Consider the following 18,096-nt stretch of genomic DNA (forward strand, 5'->3'; position numbering starts at 1 on the left):
GAGACTGTCTCATTCCTTGCCACAGGAGAGCCACGAGGTGTAACATTTACCCCCCTGTCTAGGCCCCCCCCTGCCCGTGCTCGAAGGCCGCTATCAAACCCGGGGCGTGGATATGATCCTCCAATTCCCAGGATCTATGCTCCGGACCACGGCCGACCCACTCCACGAGGTAGTACCTCCTGCCCCGTATAACTTTTGTCTCCACAAGCTTCGCCACCTCAGAGTCGTCGGGCGGGGAGTCAGTTTGAGGCGTCAGGGACCCCGAGAACTTATTAAGTCGTACGGGTTTCAGGAGGGACACGTGAAAGGTGTTGGCTATAGCCCAGCGTGGAGGGAGCTGGAGTCGGTATGCCACCGGGTTCACCTGCTCTAGCACTTTAAACGGACCCAGGTACCTAGGGGCGAACTTGGCTGCCTGTACCCGTAGGTTAACATTCTTAGAGGACAGCCACACTAGGTCACCAGGGGCGAAGGATGGTGCAGGGCGGCGGTGCTCATCAGCCGTTGTCACCATCCGGTCTTTAGCCCTCTTAAGGGCCTCTTGGGTGTTATCCCAGATCTCCCGGGCCTCGGTCGCCCAATCCTCCACTCTAGGATCGGGTGACGTAATGGGCATCGGAACCGGGATTCTGGGATGTTGTCCGTTATTGAGCAGGAACGGAGTCTGACCAGAGGATTCATGGACCGAATTATTAATGGCAAATTCGGCCCAAGGAAGGAGGTTAGCCCAGTTGTCGTGGTGCGCGGAGATAAAATGGCGGAGGTAAGTTACCAAGGTCTGATTGGTCCTCTCTACCAGTCCATTGGTTTCGGGATGGTATGCGGAGGAGATGTTCAGCTCTATCTGCAGGAGCTTACAAAGCTCTCTCCAGAAGCGAGACGCGAACTGGGGACCCCGGTCGCTCACCACCTTGTCAGGCATGCCATGCAGCCTAAATACATGCCTAATGAATAAGGTGGCGAGAGCACATGACGTCGGGAGTCGTGGGAGAGGCACCAAGTGGACCATTTTAGAGAAGTGATCCGTGATGACCCATACGACCTTGTGACCTGCTGACTTGGGCAGATCTCCCAGGAAGTCCATTCCCACCACTTCCCAGGGACGATCCGGCACTGGCAGTGGGTGAAGAAGACCTGCCGGTCTCTGCCGGGACGGCTTATTCTGTGCACACGACATACAGGCTCCCACATACTCCTGTATGTCCTGGGGTAGTCTCGGCCACCAATAGTGCCTAGTCACAAGGTCTCTGGTCCTTTTGACCCCAAAGTGACCCCCGACCTTGGAGGCATGGGCCCACGATAGCACCTCATTCCGTAGTTCAGGGGGAACGAGGGTCTTGCCAGGTGGCACCTGGTCCAAAGAAGTGGGAGTGACCATCCTCAAGCTGTCCGGGGGTAGTATAAGACGAGGCTCCTTCTCGTCCTCCTCCAACACAACCATACAACGTGACAAGGCATCGGCCCGTACGTTCTGCTCACCGGCCAGGTGGCGGATAATAAAGCGGAACCGGGAGAAGAACAAGGACCAACGGGCCTGCCTTGGGTTCAGGCGTTGTGCTGTCTGGAGGTATGTGAGATTTTTATGGTCGGAAAATACTTCAAATGGATGCTTCGCACCCTCCAGGAGATGCCGCCATTCCTGGAATGCTAGTTTCATCGCCAGTAACTCCCTATCCCCTATGGAGTAGTTCCTCTCGGCCGGAGAAAAGGTCTTGGAGAAAAAGAAACAAGGATGCTTCCTTCCTCGTTCGTCTTTCTGGTACAGGACTGCACCAGCACCGACCGAAGAGGCGTCTACCTCTAGTAGAAAGGGTTTGGAGATGTCTGGACGATGAAGGATGGGAGCTCTGGAGAAGTAAGTTTTGAGAGTGTGAAATGCCTCTACCGTTTCCCGTGTCCATGCTTTGGGATTAGCGCCCTTGCGGGTAAGGGCAATGATGGGTGCTGCCACCGTCGAGAAGTTGGGAATGAACTGGCGATAATAATTGATAAACCCCAAGAATCGCTGGATCGCTTTCAGCGAGCGGGGCTCAGGCCATTTCATCACTGTCTCCAACTTCCCCGGATCCATTGCTAACCCCTGACTGGACACGATATACCCCAGGAACGGCAAGGATTCACGTTCAAAAACGCACTTTTCTAGCTTAGCATATAACGAATGAGTGCGGAGCCTCTTAAGTACTCGGATGACATCCCTCCGATGGGTGGCAAGATCGGGGGAGAAGATAAGGATATCATCCAGGTATGCAACCACGGAAAGATACAAATCCCGGAAAACATCATTCACAAAGTCTTGAAATACGGCGGGGGCATTGCAGAGTCCGAAGGGCATTACGAGATACTCGTAGTGACCGTCCCTGGTGTTGAAGGCGGTCTTCCACTCATCGCCCTCTCGGACTCGCACTAGATTATACGCCCCGCGTAGATCCAGCTTCGTGAAGATCTTTGCCCCGCGGAATCGATCAAATAACTCCGTAATGAGGGGCAAAGGGTATTTGTTTTTGATCGTGATTGCATTTAATCCCCTGTAATCGATACAGGGGCGTAGATCCCCTTCCTTCTTTTGCACGAAGAAGAACCCCGCACCGGCCGGTGAAATAGACTTGCGAATGAACCCTTTTGCCAGGCTGTCCTGAATATATTTGGACATAGCCTCTGTCTCTGGAGCAGAGAGGGGATACACTCTGCCCCTAGGGGGCTCGGAGCCTGGCTTCAGGTCTATTCGGCAATCGTATGGCCGGTGGGGAGGAAGGGTATCTGCGGCCCTCTTGGAGAAGACGTCCCTGTAGGCCTCATAAGGTGTCGGTAAACCTGGCTCCCCTGTATTCCCTGAGGACCCAACCGACCTAATGGTAGCGGGTGGTTCGGTAGTCACGAGGTGCTCCCTACAGGATCCTGCCCATGATGAGATCTCCCCTGTTGCCCAGTTGAGTATAGGAGCATGCTGTCTCAACCAGGGGAGGCCCAGTAGGATCTCATCCGTCCCCCCTGGAAGCACCAGGAAGGACACCTGCTCATGGTGTCCTGGTGGTACTTCCATCCTGAGAGGGATGGTGATCTGGGTGATGGGATCGACTAGTAGGGACCCGTTGACTACCCGAACCCTGAGTGGCTTGGGTAAGAGAACCAGGGGAACTGAGTATCGGGTTGCCAGGGAGGTCGAAATGAAATTGCCATCAGCGCCTGAGTCCAGGCAGGCCAGAGCAGAGAAGAGAGTAGTGCCAAACTGCAACTGGGCGCTGATAGTCAACCTAGAGGGAGAAGCAGCGTCTAGTAACCCCCCTCTGATGGAAACTAGACGCTGTCTTTTCCCGACGGTTTGGGACATCGGGTAGCTATGTGTCCCCTCTGCCCACAGGAAAAGCAGATGACACCAGACCGAGAACCTGGGGTAGAGGAGACCGCTTTGGACATCTCCATTGACTCCACGGAGTCGCCTACAGAGCTGGCTGGGAGACCTGTCTGGTGGAATACGGGAGCCAGACGCTTTTTAGGCCGTGAGGACGTGGGTGCTGAAGAGACCCCGAGCCTCCGCTCCGCCTGGCGGATGTCTATGCGAGAGGCAACCACAATCAAGGACTCTAAAGTAGCAGGCACCTCACGCGTGGCCAGTGCGTCTTTGACGAACCCTGCCAGGCCCTCCCAGAACACAGGGACAAGGACCTTATCGGGCCAGTCCAGCTCTGCGGCAAGTGTCCTAAAGTGTACGGCAAAGTCCCCAACTGAAGCGGACCCTTGCCGAAGTCGTAGGAGGCGCAGCGCGGAGTCGTGGGTGACTTGAGGCCCGAGGAACACCATTCTCATGGCCCCAAGATAAGATGCTAAGTTATTCACCACCCGATCTCCGCGCTCCCACAACGGCGTGGACCACTTCAGCGCTCTCCCTGTGAGCAGGGACTGGAGGAAGGCTACCTTCGCCTTCTCGGTAGCGTAAAGAGTCGCGGACAGCTCTAAGTAGGTGGTAACTTGGTTTATAAACCCACGGAACTCGGAGCTGTCCCCGCTAAAGCGCTCTGGAAGCGCAAGGCGAGGAGACCTTCCGCCCAATAGCACAGCCTGGGTAGCCGCCTGGGTGGCGACTGTCGTCAGAGCAGTCTTGTCGGAGGAAGACTGCTCCACTGCTGCCAAACGTGATTCCAACTGCTGCACATAACGCAGCAACTGCTGCTGCTTTTCAGCCATAGCCAGACCTTTGGCGTGACCGTAATGTTACGAGGGGGACCCGGGGAAGCGTGCCAAGATGGGGAATGGACAACTTCCGCCGGTCAAGGTCCACTGTGCGGTGTAAGGGACCGCTGCTATGGTGGGTGAAGAGTGAGCGGGTTGCTGCTAGCGATCGTCTGGAATGTCACAGACGATCTATGTACACCGGTCTGCCCTAACCCGTGTGGGTTGTATGGCAGGGATCACACGGCTCGGTGTACCTGTTGCACGGGGAAGCACAGAGGTGCCCACGCACGTGTGCCAGTGGAAGTCACGAGAATATGGCACGAGGGTAGCACAGAGGTGCCCACGCACGTGTGCTTTCAATAACCAGGTGAGTTCAGTGGAGACTCGAGGAGCTCACCTGGGACAGGAACACGGCCTGTAGAAGGAGCTACTGCCGGAGCAGCAAGGCAGGGACACGGCCTGCAAACGAGGTGCTGCCTAAGCAGCAAGGGCCAAGCCCACAGAAGAAGATAATGCCTGAGCAGTGGCGTGGCAGCACGCTGCCAGACATCCAAACATAGAAGGACGGTCGCGCGCCGCCATGATGGCAGGAGGAGCTTTTAAGGAGGTGTAGCTCCAGCCAAGGGCGGGCGCGAGGCGGAGATGACGGACTTGACCCAATCAGGATCCACGACATCCCAGCCTGGCCAGTCAGGATTCACCACGTCACCAGCCTTGTCATCAAGCCGTGTGACGTCAGTGGGCGAATCAGGATCCACCAAGCATAGCACATGCTCACCCTCCTGCCTCTGGGAAATAGAGGCGGGATCCTCGGTCTCACAATGTGTAGAGATAACGGGAGTCTCACTGCTTCCCTGAGCAGCAAATCTCTGCACATTGCGCAACCTCACAGACCTTCAAGGCTGCTGAGCAGGAGGAGCTGTGGCAGGCAAGGAATGGGAGACCGCCTCATTTCTTGCAACAGGAGTACCACTAGGTGTCACCCTTGTGCTGCCTCTCTGAGGAGGTTTCTCCTGCACTCTGCGCAGTCTGGCAGACCTTCGGCGCTGCGGAGCAGGAGCGCTCGTGGCAGGCAAGGAGACTGTCTCATTCCTTGCCACAGGAGAGCCACGAGTTGTAACAGGTTGCCACCCCCATCTGCCTGGCGTTACCTTAGCAATCAAAATACAGGGAAGCCCATTAATTTTATTTTATAAAAAAATAGTTAAAAAAAAATGACGAGGGGTCCCCCCATTTTTGATAGCCAGCTAGGGTAAAGCAGACGGCTGTAGCCTGAAAACCACAGCTGGTAGCTTTACCGTGGTTGGGGATCCAATGTGGAGGTCACCCCAGGCTCTTTTTTATAATTATTTTATAAATAATAATTACAAATAAAAGTTAGGTCCTCCCCAAATTGGATTACCAGCCAAGGTAAAGCGGACAGCTGTGGTCTGGTATTCTCAGGGTGGCAAGGTCCATAATTATTGGCACTTCACAGCCTAAAAATAGCAGGCCGCAGGCGCCCAAGAAGAGGCGCATCCACTAGATGCGCCAATCCTGGCGCTTCACCCCAGCTCATTCCGTGCCCTGGTGTAGTGGCAAACGGGGTAATAAATGGGGTAAATACTAGCTGTAAGGTCACCTGACATCAAGCCCAGCAGTTTGTGATGTTATGGCGTCTATCAGATACCCGACATCACAAACTGTCAGTACTAAGAAAACAAATAGACAAAAAAATGTATTTCAAAAAACACTCCCCAAAACAATCCCTCTTTCACCAATTTATTGTAAGGAAAAAAAAATAAGGGTGTCCCACGACGACTTTGGGCCATCTAGAATATGGGGGGACACGCTCAGGAAATGTATCCCCCATTTTCTAGGAGTGCAGACCTTCCATGTCAGGAGTGTGGGTGCAATGAATCTGCACCCGCTCTCCCCGGGTCCACAGCAGCAGAGTCCATGTCGTAACTGTTGCTACCAAAGCTGCTATGCCCTGCTCATGAGGTAAGGGCATGCCTTATCAGGAGAACTATTCTACATTTCCAAATATTGGTATTTGCTGATATTATTGCTATTCCACCTACTATATATTGGGGATAGGATCTTGGAGATGGAATACCCCTTTAAGTCCAGTTATCCAGCTGAATGAATACTAAACAACAGAGCTTGCTATTTAGACATGTTTTCTTGTGGCATGTAACGGACTCTCATGTTTGTTAGTCGATCAGCAAGGCAACTATAAAATCAAATACCTCCATTTGGAAATGTAGTATAGCTCTCCTGATTAACTATGTTCCTTACCTCATGAGCAGGGCATTGCAGTAGCTTACAGATGCATAGTTACCACCACTCACTGTGTCTGAACACAGGAAGCTGAGCTGACAGCCACTCTGTGCATGCGGCAGAGTCTATTGTGAAGGAGGGGGCCTCGGGGATCAACGCTGCACAGGTACCCTGGGACACCAGGGAACACCGGTGGGGTTATAGGGGGTGACCTGGCAGGGCCTGGGGAGGAGTTTTCTGTTGCATGTGTCATGGCACATGCAACAGAAATCAGAGGAGTAGGGTGAATGTGGCTAGCACGCAGCTGTGCGCACGGCCATCTTGGATTTCCGGGAGGGGGTCGGGGGGGCACTTTGGTGACACCGGGGGACCGGAGGAGACCGGGGAGGAGATTTGTCTCCCATCTGACATGTTTGTTCATGCCAGATCGGAGATAAATATTTTTTTTCCGGTGCTGTCATTTACTGTAACGTGATCATCGGTATAAGGTGTATACCGGTGATCACGTGAGCGGGGACCAGAAAAAACGGCCTGAATCATGATCCCTAGGGTCTCAGCTACCCCCTGAAATCTGGGAGATTTTCTGACTCTGGGGGGCGCTATTCACTTTTTTCTGCCTTCTCTTTATAAACGGCAGATCAGAATAAGGCTACATTCACAAGACTGATCCGTTTTTGCGGTCCGCAAAAAACGGTCCGTTTTTTTCACAGGTGCATCCATGTGGCATCCGTTTCCGTTCTGTATACGGTCCGTATGTCATCTCTTTGTCATCCGTGTGCCTTCTGTTTTTTTTGCGTACTGCAAAAAAACTGAAGGAGGGAAAATACATAAATTTACCCAGGATCCATAGCTTCAAGCTACATGAGGTGGTCACATGTTCACTCCAGTGCCATTTTCTACTGCTTTTCACAGCGTAGAGCGCTCCTGTGATTTTCCTGTGCTTGTACACTTCATATCAGTCTTTTCTGTCATTATAAAGGCAGAAAAACACATAATGTCCCACTCTCCTGCATTTTGTAATTTTGCACCCTTTGGTGCCTTTCATGTGGCACTAAGAGGTGCTTAGCCTTGTATTTAGGCTTAAAAAATAAATAAATTTAAAAAAAAATGACATGGGGTTCCCCCTATTTTTGTAGCCAGCTAGGGTAAAGCAGACGGCTGCAGCCTGCAGACCACAGCTGGCAGCTTCACCTTGGCTGGTAATACAAAACTGAGGGCACCCCACGCTCTTATTGTAAATTAAATAAATAATTTAAAAAAAAAAACATGTGGGGGTCCCCCCAAAATTGGATCACCAGCCAAGGTAAAGCGGACAGCTGGGGTCTGATATTTTCAGACTAGGGAGGTCCATGGTTATTGGACTCGCCCCAGCATAAAAATAGCAGGCCGCAGCCGCCCCAGAAGTGGCGCATTCATTAGATGCGCCAATCCTGGTGCTTCGCCCCAGCTTATCCCGTGCCCTGGTGCGGTGGTAAATGTAGTAATATATGGGGTAAATACCAAATGTGTAATGTCACCTAGCATCAAGCCCTGGTGTTCGTGAGGTCAGGCGTCTATCAGATACTAGAGTTGAGCGGACTGTTAATAATCCGGGTCCGGCGGATCTGCGGCGGGCTGCTAAAGAAGTCCGGATCCGATCCGGAATAAGGCCCTATATAATTCAATGAGGGAGCGGAATCTGGGAAAAGAGAGAGAGAGAGAGAGAGAGAGAGAGAAAACAAAATAAACAAATCCCGAATCCGGATTGTGCAGCCGGATTCCCGCATTCGGGTCAGACCCGGATCGGACGCTGAAACCGCGCGGATCCAGATTTTTACAGTTCGGGTTCGCTCAACACTATCAGATACCCAACATCACCAACCCAGTCAGTAATAAAAAAAAAATAGACGACAAACACATTTTTATTTGAAAAAACACTCCCCAAAACATTTCCTTTTTCAACAATTTATTAGAAAGAAAAACAAAACCAGGTCTGCTGTAATCCAAGGGGTCCCATGACGATCAATACCATAGTCACTGTCCTAGTCAATGAAGAACAGAATGTTTCCCATTTGTTGGGAGAGCAATGCAGTGACCTGAACTAACATCAATAGGTCAGCCCAAGTCACTGCAGGGCATGACGAGTGCTGCTGTCAGGAGCGAGGTACATTACCTGCGGTGATGCTCTCTTGCACTGCTGATAGCAGAGCTGTCACTGACTTCAATGACCGCCGCCTTCACAGCCAAGTATCGCGGGAGCCTGTGACATCACCGCTAGTCACAGTCTCGGGCCGGCAGCGAGAAGAAGAGATGTGACAAGCGGCGGCCATGAAGGACAGTGACAGCGCTGAGGTCGGGAGGGCGGGACTTCATCACCGCAGGTAAGCCGAGCAGGGTTATGTGTGCAGAGTGCGAGGTGGATGGAGCCAAGCAGGGTAATGTCTGCGGAGTGCGAGGTGAGTGGAGCATAGCAGGGTAATGTGTGCGGAGTGCGAGATGGGTGGAACCAAGCGAGGCAATGTGTGCAGAGTGCGAGGGGGGTGGAGCTAAGCAAGGTAATGTGTGTGGAGTGAAAGGTGGGTGGAGCCAAGTGAAATAATGTGTGTGGAGTGCGAGGTGGGTGGAGCCAAGCGGGGTAATGTGTGCGGAGTGTGAGGTGGGTGGAGCCAAGCGAGGTAATGTGTGTGGAGTGTGAGGTGAGTGGAGCCAAGCAGGGTAATGTGTGCGGAGTGCGAGGTGGGTGGAGCCGAGCAGGGTCATGTGTGTGGAGTGCGAGGTGGGTGGAGCCTAGTGGGGCCATGTGTGCAGGCGGCAGAGTGGGAAGTGGGTGGAGCCTAGTGGGGCCATGTGGCGCTGAGGACGTCAGTGTCGGGGATTGCATGGCTTAGGACAGGTGAGTGTGAGTGTGTGTGTGTGTGTGTGTGTGTGTACATGCCGAGTGCAGGAGGGGGCGGAGCCGAGCAGGGAAGTGTCGGCTCCCTGCACACGTAACCAGGGTAAATATCGGGTTACTAACCAAAGCGCTTTGCTTGGATACCTGATATTTACATTGGTTACCAGCTTACCGCAGGCTGCCAGTGCTGGCTCCCTGCACACTGTAGCTGTAAAAAGCCCTGCTTTTGTTGATCGAACCGTTCTCGAACGTAACTCGAACTGTCGAGCTTTTAGCAAAAAGTTCGAGTTCGATCTCGAGCACCCCCAAAATCACTCGAACATGAAATTGGCGAACCTCGAACATTGCTCATCTTTAGTTATGACTGCTTCAAGACGCCTCCTGTATTGAACAACTATTCGTTTGCATTTCTATGGCATGGTTTTGGCTCAGTCTTCCTCACAAACACTTGAAACACTTCCTTCCATACATTTTCTATTGGATTCCGGTCAGGTAATTGTCTGGGCCATTTTAGCAGCTTTGTTTTCTTTCTCTGAAACCAGTTGAGAGTTTAATTTGCTGTGTGTATGGAATCATTGTCTTGTTGAATTATGCACCCTCATTTCTTCTCCATCATCCCGGTAGATGGCAGCAGATTTTTATCAAGAATGTCTTGGTTAGAGATAAACGAACCCTAGGTTTGATGTTCAGTGTTCATACCAAACAAAAAAGTTACAGAATAAAACAGAGCTTGCGTTCAGAGTTTGGGTGCAGCATCAGACTGGCTACTGGAGAAATCTCCAGTAATGCCAGGCTTGGATTCAGGTATCTGCATTGCACTCCAGAGCTCTCACCTGAGCTCCAGAGGGCATCCTAGACTATACCGTGAGCGCCGAGTGATTGATTCCCCGGCGCTCGTGGTTCAGTTCATGACAGCTTCAGACAGGCTGGGCTGATCTCTGGAGTTCAGGTGAGAGCACCGGAGATCACCCCGGCCTGTCTGCAGCTGACATGAACTGAACCGCAAACACCGGGGAATCAATCATTCGGCGCTCGCGGTACAGTCTCGGCTGCACGCCAGAGCTCAGGTAAGAGCTCTGGAGTGCAATGCAGATACCTGAATCCAGGCCTGGCATTACTGGAGATTCCTCCGGTAGCCAGTTCAATGCTGTTTGGGTGGTTTAGGTATGCAGATCACTTGCATTAGCATCTCTGTGTTCAGGTATGCTCGGTGGTCAGCCCAGTGTGAGTCACTTGCAGTGTTTCAACAGCTCGCATTGGGGGTAACAGAGTGATTGGATGTAGTTTGAACCAAAAAAAATAAAATGGAAAAACCTCGCTCAGCCACCCCTGAAGTGATTTCTTTATGGCTGGCTTCATGTGTCACAGACCGGACTGCCCAGTTAATGACTTCAATTGGGGTTCAGGTCAGGTACAGGTACCAAACCAATCTTTGTCTAAAGTCTGGCTGAATTCACTGAACCAAACTTCCATGAGTCTGTTCATCTCATGTCTCGGTACATTTTTCTACTCCTCCTTCCTTCAATTATTTGATGCTTGCTAGTGATGTATGCTGAAAACAGCCCCACACTCTGATGTTCTTAACTTCAAACTTACCCATATAGGCGGCTCTGTGGGACTCATACTGTATATAGAAGGACTATGTGGGGGATTACACTGTATATAGTGTGGCTACGTTGGGGTTCATACTGCATATAAGGGGCTATGTGAGAGTTCATATTTTGAATAGAGGCTACGTGTTGGGCTTATACTGTATATAGGGGCTGTGTGGGGGCTCATACTGTATACAGGAAGACTGTATGTTGGCCCATATGGTATACAAGGGACTGTGTGAGAACTCATCTTGTATGTAGAGAGATATGTGAGGGCTCATGCTGTTTATAGGTCGATGTGTATGGGCTCATACAGCACCTAGGGGGATGTCAGCAAACGTAATTCTTCTCAATATTAAGTGATACAATTTACATTATTATAAATAATATGTTAATATTAATGATGAGCAGAATTAAATCACCATGTTGGTTCGGCCACCACACTAATCACAGTTTCTTATGTGGCCCCTTGGGAAAATTAATTGCCCACCCTTGGTCTATACCAGGGGTCTCAAACACGCGGCCCGCGGGCTGCATGCGGCCCTCAGGGTAATTCGTGCGGCTCCCAGGCCCGTGCCCCTGTTTACTATCGCGGCAGGGGCCGCAGCCACTGTCTGCACTTTATGTCAGATGAATGTGTTGTTGCTGGCGCTGCGCTCTCGCGCCGGCAATACTATCATCTCACATAAATCACTGACAGAGACACTGCACCTGCCGCGATAGTGAACAGGGGCACAGCCGCACGAAGCAGAGATGAGCAGGGAGGGAACACGGAACAGGTGAGAAGAATGGTTTGTGTGTGTGTGTGTGTTTTGGACGTTAACCCCTTAACGACCTATGACGTACGGGGTACGTTATGGCTCCCGGGTACTTAAGGACCCATGACGTACCCAGTACGTCATGGCGAAATCGCAGCCCCAGTGGCTACGATCGCTGCAAATACCTTAGATTCGGGATGGAGGGGACCTCAGGAGGGGTGGTGTCTCCTCCCCGGACCTACGGAGGCTGTGATTGGCTGACGAACGTCGCTCAGCCAATCCCAGCCACTAATGTTTCAGCCTATGAAAATCACTGAAACATTGAAATCCAGCCAAGATCAGTGCAGCTATAGCACTGATCATTGGCTGGAGCTGGGTGACCTGTTTCACCCGCCCCCAGCTCTGATTGGAGAGACCGGCCTTGTGACCGATCTCTGCAATCACTGTGGATCTGGGGCCGCAGACCGCACCCTCAGTTTCACTCCGGCATCTGTGGAAGGTGAGGGGAGCTGCTGACCCATTACTACAGGATGGGGACAAAGTGCGCACATTACTATGAGATGGGAATAAGGCTGGGGACATTACTATAGGATTGGGACATTACAAGAATGGACTTGATACTATTGGATGGGGACATTATTACTATAGTATGGGGACATTACTATAGGATAGGGACTAGGATGGGCACATGATTATAGAATGGGGACAAGGCTGGGGACATTACTATAGGATTTTACAAGGCTGGGGACATTACTATAGGATGGGGACAAGGTGGGGACATTACTATAGGATGGGGACTAGGATGGGCACAGTACTATAGGATGGGGGCATTACTACAGGATGGGGACAAGGTGGGCACATTACTGTAGGATAGGGACATTACTACAAGGGGACAAGGATGGGAAACATTACTATAGAATAGGGATAATGCTGGGGACAATACTATAGGGTGGGAACAAGGTTGGCACATTACTAAAGGATGGGCACATTACTATAGAATGGGGACAGTACTATAGGATAGGGACATTGCTACAAGGGGACAAGGATGGGGAACATTACTATAAGATGGGGGACAAGGATGGACACATTACTATAGATTGGGGACATTACTATAGGATGAGGACAAGGATGAACACATTACTATAACATGGGGACAAGGATGAACACATTATTACTAAATGGGGACAAGGATGGGGAACATTACTGTAGGATAGGGACAATGATGAGCACATTACTGTGGGATGGGGACTAGGATGGGGTTCAATACTACAAGGGGACAAGGATGAGCACATTACTATGGGATGGGGCACAATACTACAAGGGGACAAGGATGGGCACGTTACAACAATATGGGGAACATTACTAAAAGATGTTGGTCAAAATTTCTATATAGTGCTAATTGTAAAGCGGGCTTTACACACTACGATATCGGTCCCGAGATTGCTAGTGTGGGTACCCGCCCCCATCTGTTGCGCGACACGGGCAAATCGCTGCCCGTGCCGCACAACATCGCCCAGACCCGTCACACATACTTACCTGCCCGGCGACGTCGCTATGACCAGCAAACCGCTTCCTTTCTAAGGGGGTGGTCCGTGCGGCATCACAGCGAAGTCACTGAGCGGCCGCCCAATAGCAGCGGAGGGGCGGAGCTGAGCGGGACGTAACATCCCGCCCACCTCCTTCCTTCCGCATAGCGGCCGGGAGGAAGGTAAGCAGAGGTTCCTCGTTCCTGCGGTGTCACACGGAGCGATGTGTGCTGCCGCAGGAACGAGGAACAACCTCGTTACTGCTGCAGTAACGATTTTTGAGAATGGACCCCCATGTCACCGATGAGCGATTTTGCGAGTTTTTGCAACGATGCAAAATCGCTCATAGGTGTCACATGCAACGGCATCACTAATGCGGCCGGATGTGCGTCACCAATTCCGTGACCCCAACGAGTTCGCATTAGCGATGTCGTAGCGTATAAAGCCCCCTTTAGACTATTAGTTACAAGAAAGGAATAAAATATATATAAAAAAATGTTTATATTTAAACAAAGAATGTGCACGTTTGCTATAATGAACAAGTGAAAATGTTCAAATTCAGTGATCCCAAGATGTGTAAAAACAATAAAATATATTATATATGGTAGCAATAAAAATCTCACTTTGTCCTGCAAAGAATGCGGCCCCCCAAATTATTTTTTTTCCTCTGTGCGGCCCATACACCCAGCTGAGTTTGAGACCCCTGGTCTATACTATATATTTCCATAATGCTAAAATTTAAACATAAAACAATGATGTTGAAGACTTAAATAAAATGTAAATATCATTGAGTAATCAAAATTCTTTAATTAACAAAACATTATTGGCATTTAATTGTTGTGATCCCAGTAAAGTGGTGCTTGTGTTTTCCACACGCCACATGATTAAGGAATTTTATTGAGATGCCATGGCCATCGAAACACAAATGATAACTACAATAATTGACAATTTGGTATAACTGGACTTCATAGTAGATCATTATTTTTACTCTATGCTGCAATATAAAAGTCACTGGGCTTCAACATATACATAGTTCTAAAGGTTTAAAAAAGACCTAGGTCCATCAAGTTCAACCTTCCTCCCCCAGTTATACATTTTCTATTTCTTTTTGATTTAAAACCCACCATGCCATTTTTTCTGAGAAAAGCATCCAACCCTTTTTATACAAACTTTTTTTATGATAATGTTTGCCATTACAACGTCTTGTGGTAGGGCATTCCACAGTCTGACTGCTCTAACTGTAAAGAACTTTCATATTATGCCTTTATTCCCCATGTAATTAATGTATATTTTGTTTATTTGCCCCATTATTTTTTTTTTTCGAAATGGACAACCTCATTAATGTTTCTACAGTCCTTAATTTTAATTACGGTATATATTAAAACACTTATATGGAATCTGCCTTTAACTTTTGAAATGTATTTTGACAGCAGTTTGATGTGAGGGCTGCAAAAGGAGTTTTATAATAAACATATTATATGGTGTTGATTGTTATAAATGTGTGTTAATATGTAAATGCTGCTAACGCAGTGTAGGTTCTCGTTGTAGCAGACTTGGGGCTGTTTACCAGTCGGCGCCACCTAGCGGGCTATAGGAACTGTAGGTTAGGTATCAGACAGGATTAAGCCAAGGTAGAGGAGGAGTGACAGATGGCAAGTGGGTTGGCTAGAAATGGGATGCTAGTTCTGGATAGGGTTTGATTAAGAGAAGACCTATCCACAGTGTTAAGACCAGTAAGGGAACCCTGAGGTAACCGCGATAGGTCCGGAGCCTACTGCTCACCATAGCAGGCTAAAGAGCCATTATTCTCAGAAGCAGATGAAGGTGTAAGGAAAAGGGGAATGGAGACACAGACCCAGAAGCTTCCAAGATAGCAGAAGACAGGTCACAAAAGAGTATGACAGAAGATTAGAATCAGAACCATAAAGAATGTGGCCATGTCTGTTATAGCAGTGTGAAAAATAAACTCAATAATTTGCTTGTCAAGTGAACTCTGGTGTTGTGGGGGTTACTATATTGTCTACGACAAGGACTGGCTGGTGGGTGATGGACAATCAAAGTAAGGAGGGACTCCGGCACAAAATGTCCATGCAGACAAAAATTTGTGAGGATTAAAAAATCATTTTTAATTACTAGTAGATAAAATACATGGTGAGGATAAAATTTCCTATGATTGACGTGTTTCAGACGCTGGGTCTTTAGTCATAATCATAAGTAGAAAACACACCAGTGAAATATAAATAGTTTTGTGAAGGGGGGAGTGGCCTGGCAATGAAGGAGTAGAGACGCTTGTCTGTGTAGCTCCCAGCCCAGGGCAATAGAAGCACAACTTTCCAGAGTACCACAGCACCCAGAATGACATCCATGGGTTCAAGAAATAAGAGGGGAGCACCTGCAAGCACGACGTGCACTGCGGAGCCCCTATCCCAAGACATCTCTCGCTTCATGTCTGGAGTGGGCACTGCAGACCAGCGTGGACCCGGACCTAAAATGGCGTCGCAGACAGGCAGCGGGACGGATGAGAGGGACCCGCAGACAGCTACACCCGGCCTTGCAGGCGTCAGCGGAGGAGCGGCGGAACCCGAGGGAGGCGAGCAGGCAATGATCCAGACACAGGTCAGGGGAGGAGGGGGTGGTTCGGGACCCTCACCGTGAGGCCAAGATGGCACAGCGGTGGGCAAAGAAGAAGCGCGAGAGCCTGCAGCACAGGCAGAGATGGAGGGAGGACCTCAGGCGCGGAGTGTTGAGATGAGCGGCGCCCAGGGTATGCAGCAGACAGGGTCACCAGAGAAAGTGACACTACCAGCTACCACTATAACACAACAGGCTGGTAGGCCCTGGCAGGACCCACAAGAACACAATGGCACTGAAAGGCAGGAGCAGACACCACCCCCCATGGCAGAGCATATGGAGGACCTCCAGGCCGCTTACCCACCATATAAAGAGGTAACCTCGGCTTTTGAATTAAAACAAAAAGTCCTGTCTCAAAGGACGGGGAACCCTGAACGGGAATGGAGCCCACAATCACTATATGGGCTCTCCCCAGGGAGATGCTGACCCCTCGCAGGGAGTCCTGGAACAGGCGATGTAGCAGGGGAATGAAGGCCTCCGGTCTCTGAGGGAAGCAGCCCTGACAGATCTCCAGGACTTAAGCAACAGAATCAAAAACATGCCATCAAGGGAGGATATGGAGCATTATGTTGCCCTATTAGAAAATGCATATAAAGCTGAACTAGTGGCTCTGGAAGATGATGTACAGCACTGGGGGAGAGAGTGACCGCCGTGGAGGCAACTATGACATCTCTGTCACAGATGATGAACATCCACTCCTCTGACCTGTCAATCCATTCTTACCAACTGCACTATCTGGCTGATCAAATGGTTGATGTAGAAAATAGAGGGCGGCACAACAACATAAGGATACGGGGCCTTCCAGAGTCTATTGAACCGGGTGAGCTGGATAAAACAACACGTCACTTATTCAATTCAATTTTAAAGGTCCCCCCAGATACCCACCTTGAGCTAGACCGTGTCCATAGAGCCTTAGCTGCCAAACCAATAGGTCCGGCTTACCCTAGAGATGTGATCTGCAGAGTCCATCGCTACCAGTTAAAAGATGTTATAATGTCACGGGCTCGCATCTCTGGAATCATATGCCACCAAGATAAACACATTCAGATACCCCCAGACCTCTCAAGATGGACTTTGCAATAAAGAAAGGCATTGAGACCTCTTTTGGAAGTTTTTCAGCTGCATAACATGCCATACACGTGGGGTTTCCCATTCCGTTTAAGGGTCTGTCAAGAAGGAAGAGTCCACACCCTCAGCCATCCTAGAGGAATCAACGCTTTTACTGCTGCTCTACGTCTGCCACTGGTGGAGGTCACGGATTGGCCTCAGCTGCCCTCAGGCTTCATGGGTGAGGGACCCCCACACCTTGCGCCTCCGCTTGCCCAGAGGAGGCGTGGTCTCAGAAGGAGGAAGGACAATCAGTGATCTTGGTGTTGTGTGCTGAGACGTCATCATTGCCCATGTACTTGCAAGCTTTTGTTGAGGGGACACTCCTGATATCCCCCCCAGAGCAATCGGTGAGACTCTCCTGCTGGAGGCAGAGGTCAAGGAGGAGGTGACAGTCGTATGATCGACGATAAGAAAACCTCCACAGGGACAGTCAAGCCCGGCTTTATGAAGGCAGACAGTTGTCAATTGAAAAAGGCGGGAGGGGGGACAGGTGGGAGGGGGAATGTAGGAGATGATCTCTTCTCCATGCAAGGTGCTCATTTCTATAGTTTAAAATTTATATGCTATAACATTACTCAGATTAATGCTTATAAGATAACGGTTGATATGTTTTGAGTTTCAGATTGTGGTTCTGTCGATCTGGGGGGAGATCTGCTAGGTGGAAAGCTCGCTACCCACAAGGGGAGTATTACCTCGTTGGACGCGCTATAGTAGGAAAACTACTTTCCCCATACCTTCTGATTCTGGTGGGCTCCCCCTAAGAGGGTGCCCTATCACTCTCTATCTCAAAACTCTGTTCTTCCTGATTCCTTAAATACTCTTCGAGCTTTCTTCCTTTGCTCACCTATCAATTCTCCTCCTCTTCTTTCCCCCCCTTTTTTTTTAATCTTCTCTCCCTTCCCCCTTTCTCCATTTTTCCCCTAGTTCCCAACACACACTAGGCGACACGCAGGCCCTGCATACCCTAGAATAGACAGCGACGGGAGAACATGACGTCTCTAAATTTCAGATCCGATAACATTTGAAGCTTCAACACCCTCAAAAGCGATCACAGGTACTTTACGGTATGCATAAACAAAAGATCCAGGTGCTGATCCTAGAGGAAACACACTTTAAAACGGGTCACATTCCTAATATTAAAGATAGGTACTTTACTGAATGGTTCCACAGCTCCA

This window comes from Anomaloglossus baeobatrachus, chromosome 8 (genome assembly GCF_048569485.1).
Source record: "Anomaloglossus baeobatrachus isolate aAnoBae1 chromosome 8, aAnoBae1.hap1, whole genome shotgun sequence".
NCBI classification, from domain to species: Eukaryota; Metazoa; Chordata; class Amphibia; order Anura; family Aromobatidae; genus Anomaloglossus; species Anomaloglossus baeobatrachus.